At 44.6% G+C, this 17,016-nt stretch overlaps 1 protein-coding gene across 4 annotated transcripts in view; it reads left to right on the forward strand.

Moving 5' to 3' along the window:
- LOC109869218 (tyrosine-protein phosphatase non-receptor type 11) overlaps nucleotides 1–17,016 on the forward strand; it is a 115,611-nt gene that overhangs the window by 93,369 nt on the left and 5,226 nt on the right. The window lies entirely within an intron of this gene.

A 17,016-nucleotide genomic window follows, 5' to 3' on the forward strand; every position in this document is an offset into this window, starting at 1 on the left:
AACAATGCTATTATCTGAGGATAGCACCCGGATAAAAACAAAAGAGAGAAAACATATTTCAACCCTGCAGGCACGACACAAAACACAGAAATAAAAATATAAATCATGCCTTACCTTTGACGAGCTTCTTCTATTGGCACTCCAATATGTCCCATAAACATCACAAATAGTCCTTTTGTTCGGTTAATTCCGTCCATATACAGAGGGGGGGGGAGTATTTAGTCAAGTTCTCCCACTTAAAGATATGAGAGAGGTCTGTAATTTTCATCATAGGTACACTTCAACTATGACAGACAAAAGTAGAAAAAAAATCCAGAAAATCACATTGTAGGATTTTTAATGAATGTATTTGCAAATTATTGTGGAAAATAAGTATTTGGTCACCTACAAACAAGCAAGATTTATGGCTCTCACAGACCTGTAACTTCTTTAAGAGGCTCCTCTGTCCTCCACTCGTTACCTGTATTAATGGCACCTGTTTGAACTTGTTATCAGTATAAAAGACACCTGTCCACAACCTCAAACAGTCACACTCCAAACTCCACTATGGCCAAGACCAAAGAGCGGTCAAAGGACACCAGAAACAAAATTGTAGACCTGCACCAGGCTGAGAAGACTGAATCCGCAATAGGTAAGCTGCTTGGTTTGAAGAAATAAACTGTGGGAGCAATTATTAGGAAATGGAAGACATACAAGACCACTGATAATCTCCCTCGATCTGGGTATCCACGCAAGATCTCAACCCGTGGGGTCAAAATGATCACAAGAACGGTGAGCAAAAATCGCAGGACCACACGGGGGGACCTAGTGAATGACCTGCAGAGAGCTGGGACCAAAGTAACAAAGCCTACCATCAGTAACACACTACGCCGCCAGGGACTCAAATCCTGCAGTGCCAGACGTGTCCCCCTGCTTAAGCCAGTACATGTCCAGGCCCGTCTGAAGTTTGCTAGAGAGCATTTGGATGATCCAGAAGAAGATTGGGAGAATGTCATATGGTCAGATGAAACCAAAATAGAACTTTTTGGTAAAAACTCAACTTGTCGTGTTTGGAGGACAAAGAATGCTGAGTTGCATCCAAAGAACACCATACCTACTGTGAAGCATGGGGGTGGAAACATCATGCTTTGGGGCTGTTTTTCTGCAAAGGGACCAGGACGACTGATCCGTGTAAAGGAAATAATGAATGGGGCCATGTATCGTGAGATGAAACGTGGCTGGGTCTTTCAGCATGACAATGATCCCAAACACAACATCCGGGCAACGAAGGAGTGTTCCCCAGCAACAGCCCCAAAACATCACTGCTCTAGAGGAGATCTGCATGGAGGAATGGGCCAAAATACCAGCAACAGTGTGTGAAAACCTTGTGAAGACTTACAGAAAACGTTTGACCTCTGTCATTGCCAACAAAGGGTATGTAACACATTATTGAGAAACTTTTGTTATTGACCAAATACTTATTTTCCACCACAATTTGCAAATAAATTCATAAAAAATCCTACAATGTGATTTTCTGGATTTTTTTCCCCTCATTTTGTCTGTCATAGTTGAAGTGTACCTGTGATGAAAATTACAGGCCTCTCTCATCTTTTTAAGTGGGAGAACTTGCAATTGGTGGCTGACTAAATCCTTTTTTGCCCTACTGTATATCCAAAATGTCTGTTTATTTAGCAGGTTCGATCCAGAAAAACACCGGTTCCAACTTGCGCAATGTGACTACAAAATATCTCAAAAGTTACCTGTAAACTTTGCCAAAACATTTCAAACTACTTTTGTAATACAACTTTAGGTATTTTTTGAAGTAAATAATCAATAAAATTGAAGACGGGATGATCTGTGTTCAATACAGGAAGAAAACAAACTGACGCTAGCTTTCTTGTCACTCGCCTCTATTAAACAGTACACATGAAGTGACCCTCGTTTTGAACAGGGCTTCTTCTTCATTACACAAAGGAAAACCCTCATCCAATTTCTAAAGACTGGTGACATCCAGTGGAAGCGGTAGGAAATGCAAGCAAGTCCCTTAGAAATCTGGATTCTCAATGAAAACTCATTTAAAAGAGAGTGACCTCGCCTGCTACATAAGCTCTGTTATACTCACAGACATGATTCAAACCGTTTTAGAAACTTCAGCGTGTTTTCTATCCAAATACTAATAATATGCATATTTTATCTTCTGGGGATGAGTAGCAGGCAGTTGAATTTGGGCATGCTTTTCATCCAAAATTCCAAATGCTGCCCCCTATCCTAGAGAGGTTAAGAACATACATCTGGCAGATTATGCACTCTATCAGCAGGACAGAACAGCACCCTCTGGTAAGACACGAGCGGGGACCTATGCATATTTGTAAACAATAGCTGGTGCACGATATCTAAGGAAGTCTCAAAGTTTTGCTCACCTGAGTATCTCATGATAAGCTGTAGACCACACTAACTACCTAGAATTTTCATCTGTATTTTTTGTAGCTGTCTACATACCACCACAGTCAGAGGCTGGCACTAAAGCCACACTCAATGAGCTGTATTCCGCAAAAAGCAAACAGGAAAACACTCATCCAGAGGCAGCGCTCCTAGTGGCCGGGGACTTTAATGCAGGGAAACTTCAATCAGTTTTACCTCATTTTTATCAGCATGTTAAATGTGCAACCAGAGGGGAAACAATTCTAGACCACCTTTACTCTACACACAGAGACGCATACAAAGCTCTCCCTCGCCCTCCATTTGGCAAATCTGACCATAACTCCTGATACCTGCTTTCAAGCCAAAATTAAGGCAGGAAGCACCAGTGACTCAGTCTATAAAAAAAGTGGTCAGATGAAGCAGATGCAGGACTGTTTTGCTAGCACAGACTGGAATATGTTCCGGTATTCTTCCGATTGCATTGAAGAGTACTCCACATCAGTCACTGGCTTTATCAATAAGTGCATCGAGGACGTCGTCCCCACAGTGACCGTACGTACATACCCCAAACAGAAGCCATGGATTACAGGGAACATTCGCTAAAGGGTAGAGCTGCCGCTTTCAAGGAGTGGGACTCAGAAGCTTATAATAAATCCCGCATTGCCCTCCGACGAACTATCAAACAGGCAAAGTGTCAATACAGGACTAAGATCGAATTGTACTGCACTGGCTCTGGTGCTCGTCGGATGTGGCAGGGCTTGCAAACTATTACTGACTACAAAAGGGAAGCACAGCGGAGAGCTGCCCAGTGACACGGGCCTACCAGACCAGCTAAATCACTTCCATGCTCGCTTCAAGGCAAGTAACACTGAAACATGCATGAGTGAATCAGCTGTTCCGCATGACTGTGATCACGCTCTCCGCAGCCGATGTGAGTAAGACCTTTAAACAGGTCAACATTCACAAGGCCGCTGGGCCAGACAAATTACCAGGACGGTTACTCCGAGCATGCGCTGACCAACTGGCAAGTGTCTTCACTGACATGTTAAAACTCTCCCTGCCTGAGTCTGTAATACCAACATGTTTCAAGCAGAGTACCATAGTCCCTGTGCCCAAGAAAGCAAAGGTAACCTTGTAGCGGTATTTATTAGAGAGGGTAAAGAAAGATTTTGTTCGGGCGCCAGGCAGGTATTAACCATGCCGAAAGGAAAAGAGTAGAATAGAGAGAGTACCACTACCAGACACACACACATCAGCAGAAGAGACTGCCTAGAGTGTAGCCTGTTTACCAGATAGCCAGTGGAGAGAAAAGAGAATACACACCATATAAAACCCACATCACAACACAGGGGTAACCCAAACAAGAATACCTCATACAATACTACTAATACTAATAATGGCAGAGCAATTCAACAGCAACTTCATACAAGAACGAACCCAGTCATCAACGTAGGATTTGCAATAATCTGTATTATTATTTTCTAGTGGATGAGTGCAGAGGGTATGAATGTGGGGGGTGTTCATCGACACAACAAAGGCCTTAAAAATGTCCACAGTCTTCACGGCCACATGTCATTAGTACACCCCACCTCAATACAGTTCACATAATATACAACTTGCAAGCAACCTACTAAAATGTCCCTCCAAACACTTCTGGCAGGGAAATAATAGTCCAGCTCTAATGAACTTCAATGGGAAGTGCATTTGAAAAATAGAGAGTCTGTTGCAGGGTAAAGCACTGGAATGAGAGGGAAGAGAAAGAGAAAAAGATAAGAGAGATCTTAGCTGTGGTCTTCAGGCGTGCAGGTGTACTGTCTGACTGTCCGATGGTTTGTTGGTTTGTATGGTAAAGCTTCGCAACAATGTTGCTACTAATCCATGCGATCCATAACGGGCGCGGTCCCAAACGAAAACAACCACGACCTAGAGCGATTACACCGATGATTGAGTTATATACTCTATAAACTACACACGCTGAAAACAAACAAAACTTCTACAGCACACACAATCAAACTGTCGCGCCACCCAAGAGCCCCTTCCCAAAGAGCTGAACGAGCTCTCTTTATCTCCTCCTTCCTTACTGCTCATGCGCTCTTAAAGTGGCAGCGCACGGTGAAGGCTCCGAGCAGATTTCGCCACAACCTGCCCAATTGACTACTACCACATCTGTAGCCATGAAATGCTTTGAAAGGCTGGTCATGGGTCACATCAACACCATTATTACAGAAACCCTAGACCCACTCCAATTTGCATACCGCACCAACAGATTCACAGATGATGCAATCTCTATTGCACTCCACACAGCCCTTTCTTACCTGGACAAGAGAAACACCTATGTGAGAATGCTATTCATTGACTACAGATCAGCGTTCAACACCATAGTGCCCTCCAAGCTCATCAATAAGCAAAGGACCCGGGACTAAACACCTTCCTCTGCAACTGGATCCTGGACTTCCTGACAGGCCGCCCCCAGGTGGGGAGGGTAGGTAACTACGCATCCCCCACGCTGATCCGCAACACGTGGTCCTCTCAGGGGTGCGTGCTCAGTTTCCTCCTGTACTCCCTGTTCACTCATGACTGCACGGCCAAGTACGACTTCAACACCATCATTAGGTTTGTTGATGACACAACAGTGGTAGGCCTGATCACAAACAACGAAAAGGCAGCCTATTGGGAGGAGATCAGACACCTGGCAGTGTGGTGCCAGGACAACAACCTCTCCCTCAACGTGATCAAGACAAAGGAGATGATTGTGGACTACAGGACTAAAGGAGGACTGAGCACGCCCCCGTTCTCATCGACGGGGCTCTAGTGGTGCAGGTTGAGAGCTTCAAGTTCCTTGGCGTCCACGTCACCAACAAACTAACAGGGTCCAAGCACACCAAGGCAGTTATGAAGAGGGCGTGACAAAACCTATTCCCCCTCAAGAGACTGAAAAAATTTGGCATTTGTCCTCAGATCCTCAAAAGATTTTACAGCTGCTCCCTCGAGAGCATCCTGACGGGTTGCATCACTGCCCGGTAAGGCAACAGCTCGGCCTCCGACCACAAGGCACTACAGAGGGTAGTGCGTATGACTCAGTACATCACTGGGGTCAAGCTTCCTGCCATCCAGGACCTCTATACTAGGCGGTGTCAGAGGAAGGACCCTATAAATTGTCAAAGACTCCAGCCACCCTAGTCATAGACTGTTCTTGTTATTTACTGCTGCTCTTTAAATATATGTTATTCTTAGCTCATACTTTTCTTGAGGTATTTTCTTAAAACTGCGTTGTTGGTTAGAGTAATTAAGTAAGAATTTCACTGTAAGGTCTACACAAGTTGCATTCGGCGCATGTGACAAATACAATTTTATTTGAAGAACCTAAAGGTTCTATGTAGAACCCCAAAGAACCCTATTTTGTAAGAGTGTAGAGCCGCTATCTGAAAAACACGGGGTGGGGTGAGGGTAATGTTGTGTATGAGATCATTTCTGAAAGGAAACACAATGTATACGTTTATTCAATTATTAGAAAATATTACGATGCATAGTCTTGGCACTATGCTCTGCTCCTTCAGGGTAGCTCACCGCCAGAGCGAACCGTCATCTAAAGATGATCAAACAACTACAGGCGGTGAGCACGATATGCTGTACCAAATCCCCTGAAGGAAGAAACATGTGGAGGCTGGTGGTGGGATTTCAGAAAACAGCAGGTATAGCGACTAACTAGTAGGCAGCAACGCCAATGGCAGCAAGACACACCAGCGTGTGTGACATCCATCATCGGGGAAGGATGTGTAGAACTGGCCAACTTAAATAGGCTGCATGAAGGTAGAGTGTGAATCCAATTGGTGCAATATCCGCTGTTGTGATCAGCTGTTGCCACCACACTCAGGTTTCCCTTCTGTGCTGGCTTTGTTTTATTTCAGAAAGAAAACAACACATGTAAGTTTAAGCATTTATTAGAAAGGTTACAATGTGTAATCTTGGCATTAGGCTCTGCTCCTTCAGGGTAGCTCACTGCCAGAGCGAACCGTCATATACAAATTATAAAATGACTACAGGCAGGGAGCACGATATGCTATACCAAAACCCCGAAAACAGCAAGATGATTAACTGTGTGTATGGCAAAATACACCATTTAAGAGCTGTCAATAGACCAGCGAAGGTCATTGTACCGTTACATGAATGCCGACTAGGCCTGTGTGTGAATACTAACCATCTGTAGCATGTGTTTATGCAGACATATGACGCAACGCCGGGTACCCTCAATGAGGCATCTTACTACATGGGAGTAAATAGGCAACTGTAAGTAGTATGAACCACAGGAGCCATTATTCCAGCCATTACTTTGAGCCATCCTCCCCTCAGCAGCCTCCAGTGGTATGAACGCACTTGCCAGAGTGACGTCCTGCCGGATGCCCTCGCTGAGCCAAGATCAGCTTTCATCTTGGATCATGAAGATATTCTACCTATGAACACAGCCAACCACCTGAAATATAGATGCAACATCAGTTTGCCTCGCTGAGGCAGGATGAGCGATCTTCTTGGTACATGAGGATATTCTACCTATGAACACAGCCAACCACCTGAAATATAGATGCACCATCAGTTTGCCTCGCTGAGGCAGGATGAGCGATCTTCTTGGTACATGAAGATATTCTACCTATGAACATAGCCAACCACCTGAAATATAGATGCACCATCAGGTGGCCTCGCTGAGGCAGGATGAGCGATCTTCTTGGTACATGAGGATATTCTATGTATGAACACAGCCAACCACCTGAAATATAGATGCACCATCAGGTGGCCTCGCTGAGGCAGGATGAGCGATCTTCTTGGTACATGAAGATATTCTACCTATGAACATAGCCAACCACCTGAAATATAGATGCACCATCAGGTGGCCTCGCTGAGGCAGGATGAGCGATCTTCTTGGTACATGAGGATATTCTATGTATGAACACAGCCAACCACCTGAAATATAGATGCACCATCAGGTGGCCTCGCTGAGGCAGGATGAGCGATCTTCTTGGTACATGAGGATATTCTACCTATGAACATAGCCAACCACCTGAAATATAGATGCATCATCAGGTGGCCTCGCTGAGGCAGGATGAGCGATCTTCTTGGTACATGAGGATATTCTATGTATGAACACAGCCAACCACCTGAAATATATATGCACCATCAGGTGGCCTCGCTGAGGCAGGATGAGCGATCTTCTTGGTACATGAGGATATTCTATGTATGAACACAGCCAACCACCTGAAATATAGATGCACCATCAGGTGGCCTCGCTGAGGCAGGATGAGCGATCTTCTTGGTACATGAGGATATTCTACCTATGAACATAGCCAACCACCTGAAATATAGATGCACCATCAGGTGGCCTCGCTGAGGCAGGATGAGCGATCTTCTTGGTACATGAGGATATTCTACCTATGAACATAGCCAACCACCTGAAATATAGATGCACCATCAGGTGGCCTCGCTGAGGCAGGATGAGCGATCTTCTTGGTACATGAGGATATTCTATGTATGAACACAGCCAACCACCTGAAATATAGATGCACCATCAGGTGGCCTCGCTGAGGCAGGATGAGCGATCTTCTTGGTACATGAGGATATTCTACCTATGAACATAGCCAACCACCTGAAATATAGATGCACCATCAGGTGGCCTCGCTGAGGCAGGATGAGCGATCTTCTTGGTACATGAGGATATTCTATGTATGAACACAGCCAACCACCTGAAATATAGATGCACCATCAGGTGGCCTCGCTGAGGCAGGATGAGCGATCTTCTTGGTACATGAGGATATTCTATGTATGAACACAGCCAACCACCTGAAATATAGATGCACCATCAGGTGGCCTCGCTGAGGCAGGATGAGCGATCTTCTTGGTACATGAGGATATTCTATGTATGAACACAGCCAACCACCTGAAATATAGATGCACCATCAGGTGGCCTCGCTGAGGCAGGATGAGCGATCTTCTTGGTACATGAGGATATTCTAAATCACATGCAGCTATGTAACAGCTTTATATGTCAAATTGCGATGCAGTACGGATAACCAGCATATCTACTGGACCGTATTGGCAATTACTGCAGGAACTCTTGTAGGCTCCACAATCTAGCCCGCAGCACTGATGCAGGATTGGGCAGCCCATAGCTCAGAGCTAGCCCGCAGCGTTGATGCAGGAGTCGGCAGCCCATAGCTCAGAGCTAGCCCGCAGTACTGATGCAGGAGTGGGCGGCCCATAGCTCAGAGCTAGCCCGCAGCCCTGATGCAGGAGTGGGCGGCCCATAGCTCAGAGCTAGCCCGCAGCGTTGATGCAGGAGTGGGCGGCCCATAGCTCAGAGCTAGCCCGCAGCACTGATGAAGGAGCCAGAGCAGTGATGAGTTACAGTATCTTGTCATTGGTTGCCAGCATCAATGTTGATCAGAGATTAGCCAGGTACCGCCTCTGCTCAGCATGCAGATAGCGTAACATGGAAGAGAGGACAAAGCAGTGTCAGTTCTAGTGATGATGACTGGTGTTGATTTGCTAGTTCTTTCATTCTCGGTGTGTATGAGAATACGATTAACTTAACATGTGAAGGTCCATCATTTATTCAGAACCTGAGAGATCCTGCAATATTAAAGGAGTGGAATTTAGTGTATTTCAGACCGAAGAACCCGTAAAAGCCATCACACAGACCACCTCTGGAAAAGCGTAATGTAAACCCAACACTGTTGACCCAAACTTGTGCTACTGCGAGAGGAGAGATACTCAGAGTTATTAAGAGTAGGTGGACAGATGCATTCCTGAGCAGAACTCACACCGAATGGTCCTGACACCCAATATGAACTGAATCCCTGCTATCAGACAATAAGAAAAGCTGCGTTTGCCTGACTGAAATTTGGAATAGAAAAGGCATACATGGTTGTATAAACACAAAACATTACAGAGAGAAAAGCAAATCAAATTTGATTGGTCGCATACACAGTTTAGCAGATGTTATGGAAGGTGCAGCAAAATGCTAATGTTCCTAGTTCCTATCAATCAATGCAGTAAATGTCAACAAGCACAGAATAATAACAAATTATAAAAACTCTAGTACAGCAGACATATAAATAGCTACCAGCGTGTAGAGTACCTGAGAATAGCTGGCTAGCGCCCGAGGGGCAGAGTAGGGTACTGGGCACGGTAGTGGGTAGATGTCCTGGAGGGCAGGCAGTGTGCCCTCGATGGTGCATTGGGATGACCGCACCACGCTCTGGAGAGCCCTGCGGTTGCGGTTTGTGCAATTGCCATACCAGGCAGTCATACAGACCGACAGGATGCTCTCAATGGTGCATCTGTAGAAGTTTGTGAGGGTCAGGAGCCACATTTCTTCAGCCTCCTGAGGTTGAAGAGGCGCTGTTGCGCCTTCTTCTCCACACCGTCCGTGTGGACCATTTCAGGTCCTCAGTGATGTGCAGGCCAAGAAATGTGAAGCTTTTCACCCTCTGCACTGCTGTCCATGACCAGCTCCTTCATTTTGTTGACATTGAGGGAGAGGTTATTTTCCTGCCAGCAGTCTGCCAAGGCATCTCATCAAACTTGATGATTGAGTTGGAGAGGTGTGTGGCCACAGTTATGGGTGAACAGGGAATACAGGATAGGTCTGAACACACAGCCCTGTTTGGGCCCCCGTGTTAAGGATCAGCGTGGCAGCGGTGTTGTTGCCTACCTTCACCACCTGGGGTCGGCCTGTAAGGGATTCCAGGACCAGGTTGCACAGGGAGGGGTTCAGACCCATGCCCTGAAAATAGTGATTAGCTTGGAGGGCACTATGGTGTTGAAGGCTGAGCTGTAGTTGATTTAACAGCATTCTTTCATAGGTATTAGACAGTAGAATGCTGCAGAGAGGCACAACTCAGCCATGATATACCATCACACAACATAGAGTATTGTAATAAACACAAATAAATGTTATCCAAAATGTTTTATTTAACCAGGCAAGTCAGTTAAGAACAAATTCTTATTTACAATGACGGCCTACCCCGGACGACGCTGGGCCAATTGTGCGCCGCCCAATGGGACTCCCAATCACGTCCGGATTCGATGCAGCCTGGATTCAAACCAGGTACTGCAGTCACACCTCTTGCACTGGGATGCAGTGTCTTAGACCGCTGAGCCACTCGGGAGCCCAAAGGGGCAATATATAACATAACCACCTGTAGGGTCAAAATAGCCTAATGTCCTGCTGATACTGCTCAAGAGTGTGCAAAGCTGTAATCAAGGCAAAAGGTGGCTACTTTGAAGAATCTGAAATATAAAGTATATTTTGGTTTATTTAACACTTTTTTTGGTTACTACATGATTCCATATGTGTTATTTCATAGTTGTGATGTCTTCACTAATATTCTACAATGTAGAAAATAGTACAAATAAAGAAAAACCCTTGAATGAGTAGGTGTGTCCAAACATTTGACTGGTGCTGTATTTCAGTCAATTAAAGTTGGCCATTCAGATGTGCAGACAGACTTATTTGCCACTCCTTTTGCCCCATCTCTTTCAACCGCAGACTTGTTCAATTACTCATCAATCCCTGGAGCCTTAATACTGTAGTTCTAACAGTCAGTTTCTTAACAGCTGCATGTTTATCAGTAATTTTTAGAACAATTTCATGAATCCATCAATTGCCACGTGTGCATGCTCCTTATTAATCACATCACACCAACAAATATTTTTAACATCGTCCACATAAATCACAACTTAATATTTTGTATGATCTCTTATATACTATTTTAGGCCCAGTTTTTGGAACCTTGGCTTTTCTGGATATAACCACTATATGTGAGCACTGCATCCAATGGATACAGCTTTAGAACAAAGTTCTACAGTCTTAGTAAAAATGTGATCAATACTTGTGGATGATATAGTTCCTGTAGTGTTTATAAATACCATTATAGGTTGATTAATAATCTGAACCAGATTATAGGCACTAGTTAGTGAGAAGTTTCTTCTCGAGTGGACACCTTAATGGAAAAATGGTCAATATTCAGGTCCCCAAGAAAGTAGACCTGTTTACATCACATACACTATCAAGCATTTCATACATTATCTACATACTGACTATTAGCACTTGGTGGCCTGTAGCTACACCCTCAAAGAGTGGGCTTTAGATGAGGTAGGTGTACCTACTTCCACTGTAACAATGTGCGCTGAGAGTCGGGAAGCAAGTTCAGGGAGTGAGTGTTTTTAATAAAATAAAGGTAACATAATACAAAACAAGAAACACTAACAGCACACAGACAGGAAACAGAAACAATGACGCCTGGGGAAGGAACCAAAGGGAGTGACATACATAGGGAAGGTTATCAGGGAAGTGATGGGAGTCCAGGTGAGTCTGATGACGTGCAGGTGCGCGTAACGATGGTGACAGGTGTACGCCATAACTAGCAGCCTGGTCTTCTAGAGGCCGGAGAGGGAGCACACGGGACGTCCACAATGCTTCAATAACACTTAACATGAGATCTTCTCTAAGCATTACAGGGATGTTGCTCTGAATATACAGTTGAAGTTTACATACACTTAGGTTGGATTTATTAAAACTTGTTTTTCAACCACTCCACAAATGTCTTGTTAACAAACTTTTGGCAAGTCGGTTACTTTGTGCATGACACAAGTAATTTTTCCAGCAGTTGTTTACAGACAGATTATTTCACTTATAATTCACTGTATCACAATTCCAGTGGGTCAGAAGTTTACATACACTAAGTTGACTGTGCCTTTAAATACAGTAGCTTGGAAAATTCCAGAAAATTATGTCATGGCTATAGAAGCTTCTGATAGGCTAATTGACATCATTTGAGTCAATTGGTGGTGTACCTGTGGATGTATTTCATGGCCTACCTTCAAACTCCGTGCCTCTTTGCTTGACATCATTGTAAAATCAAAATAAATCAGCCAAGACCTCAGAAAGAAATTGTAGACCTCCACAAGTCTGCTTCATCCTTGGGAGAAATTTCCAAACGCCTGAAGATATCACGTTCATCTGTACAAATAATAGTATGCAAGGTGCGAAAAGTGCAAATCAATCCCAGAACAACAGCAAAGGACCTTGTGAAGATGCTGGAGGAAACAGGTACAAATGTATCTATATCCACAGTAAAATGAGTCCTATATCGGCATAACCTGAAAGGCCGCTCAGCAAGGAAGAAGCCACTGCTCAAAAACCGCCATTAAAAAGCCAGACTACGGTCTGCAACTGCACATTGTGACAAAGATCGTACTTTTTGGAGAAATGTCCTCTGGTCTGATGAAACAAAAATAGAACTGTTTGGCCATAATGACCATCGTTATGTTTGGAGTAAAAAGTGGGAGGCTTGCAAGCCGAAGAACACCATCCCAACCGTGAAGCGCGGGGGTGGCAGCATCATGTTGTGGGGGTGCTTTGCTGCAGGAGGGAGTGGTGCACTTGTAAGGGGTGCGTAACTGGTGGCAGGGAAGTCAGCAGCAGGAGAGCAGAACTAGGTAATAGCCGGAGCAGTTTCATAGCAAAACCAATGACATAAAGAAATAACCAACATGGGTACAAAACCCGACACATACCAGTCAACATGTGCACAAGCACTTACAACAAACATTTCCACACAAAGACATGGGGGGAACAGAGGGTTAAATACACAACAATTAATGAGGGGAAATGAAAACCAGGTGTGTAGGAAAACAAGACAAAACAAATAGAAAATAAAAAGTGGATCGACGATGGCTAGAAGACCGGTGACGCCGACCGCCGAACGCCGCCCGAACAAGGAGAGGTACCGACTTCGGGTGGAAGTCGTGACAGCACTTCACAAAATAGATGGCATCATGAGGTAGGACATTTATGTAGATCTATTAAAGCAACATCTCAAGACATCAGTAAGGAAGTTAAAGTTTGGTCGCAAATAGGTCTTCCAAATGGACAATGACCCCAAGCATACTTCCATAGTTGTGGCAAAATGGCTTAAGAACAACAAAGTTAAGGTATTGGAGTGGCCATCACAAAGCCCCGACCTCAATCCTATAGAAAATTTGTGGGCAGAATTGAAAAAGCGTGTGCGAGCATGGAGGCCTACAAACCTGACTCAGTTACACCAGCTCTGTCAGGAGGAATGGGACAAAATTCACCCAGCCTATTGTGGGAAGCTTGTGGAAGGCTACCTGAAATGTTTGGCCCAAGATAAACAATTTAAAGGCAATGCTACCAAATACTAATTGAGTGTATGTAAACTTCAGACCCATTTGGGAATGTGAATAAATAAATAAAAGCTGAAATAAATCATTCTCTCTACTATTATTCTGAAATTTCACATTCTTAAAATAAAGTGGTGATTCTAACTGACCAAAGACAGGGAATTTTTACTAGGATTAAATGTCAGGAATTGTGAAAAACTGAGTTTAAATGTATTTGGCTAAGGTGTATGTAAACTTCCGACTTCAACTGTATACAGCAACACCCTATAGGCATTTCTGTCATGTAAGTGGTGTGAATCAAATTGGTGCAATATCTACTGTTGTGATCAAATTAAATGTATTTATATAGCCCTTCGTACATCAGCTGATATCTCAAAGTGCTGTACAGAAACCCAGCCTAAAACCCCAAACAGCAAGCAATGCAGGTGTAGAAGCATGGTGGCTAGGAAAAACTCCCTAGAAAGGCCAAAACATAGGAAGAACCTAGAGAGGTGATCAGCTGTTGTCACCACACTTAGGTTTCCCTTCTGTACTGGCTTTGATTTATACAACAGTGTTATTATGCTCGTGGTGCATTGGTTAAATGTGCATGCATTTGTTCAGTGCATGATCAAATAAGGCATGAGTGTTATTGGTTATAACTGTCTTAATTGATAGGTCCTCATTGGTTGTGGGCCTGGGATATATCCTCTGCTACCCTGTGAGCGGGCGCAGATGGAGAGATGTTAGGTAAGCAGTTATGTCTTCTCATCTGTCAAGTGTTAATAAACCATCATAACCAAGATGCACTTCTGCATACTGTCATGTTCCTTTCAAGAGCTTCAAAATAACCTACTCGCTTTAACTGGTGATGCAACAAGAAACACCTAGGCAGGTTAAACTGTGTCATTGTGGCATATACGGGCTCCTCGGGTACGCTTAAAAAATTAAGTATCAAATCTCAACAGAGTTCAAGCCTCAGCCCAGATTAAACTTTTGCTTTTCTAGAAATTTAAAGAACTCTGTGTCTACAGACAAGCAGCTGTCCATGCTTGTTCTTCCAGCACAAGACGGAAAGTTCAGTGTTTTCCAATTTAACTCCATTTCTCAGTTTTCAGATCATAGCAATGTCTGTTTGGTTGTCTGATAAGATACAAGACAGTTGAAATGGACATATAATCTCTGTCAATGGGTTCCACAAATATTCCAGATGAGGAAAGAGATCACAAAAACACTTTGCAAATCAGTAAATCAAATCAAATTGTATTTGTCACATGCGCCGAATACAACAGGTACCATGAAATGCTTATTTACAAGCCCTTAACCAACAATGCAGTTTTAAGAAATTGGAGTTAGGTTAGTCAAGGTAATATGTACATGTAGGTAGGGGTAAAGTGACTAAGCATAGTAGCAGCAGTGTAAAAAAAAGGGGGGTGGGGTCAATGCAAATAGTACAGGTGGCCATTTTGATAAATTGTTCATCTGTTTTATGGCTTAGGGGTAGAAGCTGTTAAGGAGCCTTTTGGACCTGGACTTGGCGTTCCGGTACAGCTTGCCGCGCGGTAGTAGAGAGAACAGTCTATGACTTGGGTGACTGGAGTCTTTTACAATTTTTTGGGCTTTCCTTCACACCGTCTAGTATATAGGTCCTGGATGGCAGGAAGCTTGGCCCCAGTAATGTCCTGGGCCGTACACACTACCCTCTTTAGTGCTTTACGGCCGGGATACCAAGCTGTTGCCATACCAGGCAGTGATGCTACCTGTCAGGATGCTTTCGATGGTGCAGCTGTAAAACTTTTTGAGGATCTGGAGACCCATGCCAAATATTTTCAGTCTCCTGAGGGAAAGGCATTGTCGTGCCCTCTTCACGACTGTCTTGGTGTGTTTGGACCATAATAGTTTGTTGGTGATGTGGACATCAAGGAACTTGAAGCTCCCAACCTGCTCCACTAGAGCCCCGTTGTGAATTTGGCCCTCCTTTTGCTGTAGTCCACGATCAGCTCCTTTGTCTTGCTGACATTGAGGGAGAGGTTGTTGTCCTGGCACCACGTAGCCAGGTCTCTGACATCCTCCCTATAGTCTTATTGTTGTCGGTGATCAGGTCGTGTTTGGCCACACAGTTGTTGGGGAACAGAGAGTACAGGAGGGGGCTAAGCAAGCACTCCTGAGGGGCCCTGTGTTGATTAGCTGTGCGTCAGATGTGTTGTTGCCTACCCTTACCACCTGGGGGCGGCCCGACAGGAAGTCCAGGATCCAGTTGCAGCGGTAGTGTTTAGTCCCAGGGTCCTTAGCTTAGTGATGAGCTTTCTGGGCACTATGGTGTTGAACGCTGAGCTGTAGTCAATGAACAGTATTCTCACATAGGTGTTCCTTTTGTCCAGGTGTGAAAGGGCGGTGTGGAGTGCAATTGAGATTGCATCATCTGTGGATCTGGGGCGTATGCAAATTGGAGTGGGTCTAGGGTTTCCCGGAGGATGCTGTTGATGTGAGCCATGACAAGCCTTTCAAAGCACTTCATGGCTACTGACGTGAGTGCTACAGGGCGGTAGTCATTTAGGCAGGTTACCTTCACTTCCTTGGGCACAGGGACTGTGGTGGTATGCTTGAAACATGTAGGTATTACAGACTCGGTCAGGGAGAGGTTGAAAATGTCTGTGAAAACACTTGACAGTTGGTCCTCGCATGCTCGGAGTACACGCCCTGGTAATCCATCTGGCCTGCGGCCTTGTGAACATTGACCTATTTAAAAGTCTTGCTCACATCGACTACGGAGAGCGTGATCACACTGTCGTCCAGAACAGCTGTTCCTGTCATGCATGGTTCAGTGTTGATTGCCTCGAAGTGAGCACAAAAAGCATTTAGACCGTCTGGTAGTCTCGCTACACTGGACAGCTTGCGGCTGGGTTTCCCTTTGTAGTCCGTAATAGTTTTCAAGCCCTGCCACATCCGACAAGCGTCAGAGCTGGTGTAGTAGGATTCAAGCTTAGTCCTGTATTGACACTTTGCATAGTGGGATTTCTTATAAATGTCCGGATTAGTGTCCCGCTCCTTGAATGCAGCAGCTCTAGCCTTTAGCCCGACCTGACAAGGTAAAAATCTTTCGTTCTGCTCCTGAGCAAGGAAGTTAATCCACTGTACCCTGGGCGCCGAAGACGTGGATGTCGATTAAGGCAGCCCTCCACACCTCTCTGATTCAGAAGGGGGTTAAATGTGGAAGACACATTTCAATTGAATGCATTCCCCCTTTTCTTTTAGCTCTGTGCGGATGTTGCCTGTAATCCATGGCTTCTGGTTGGGATATGTACGTAAGGTCACTGTGGGGACAATGTCGTCGATGCACTTATTTATGAAGCCAGTGACTGAGGTGGTATACTCCTCAATGCCACTGGATGAATCGCGGAACATATTTGAGTCTGTGCTAGCAAAACAGTCCTGTAGCTT

Source organism: Oncorhynchus kisutch, linkage group LG24 (assembly GCF_002021735.2).
Source record: "Oncorhynchus kisutch isolate 150728-3 linkage group LG24, Okis_V2, whole genome shotgun sequence".
Lineage (NCBI taxonomy): Eukaryota > Metazoa > Chordata > Actinopteri > Salmoniformes > Salmonidae > Oncorhynchus > Oncorhynchus kisutch.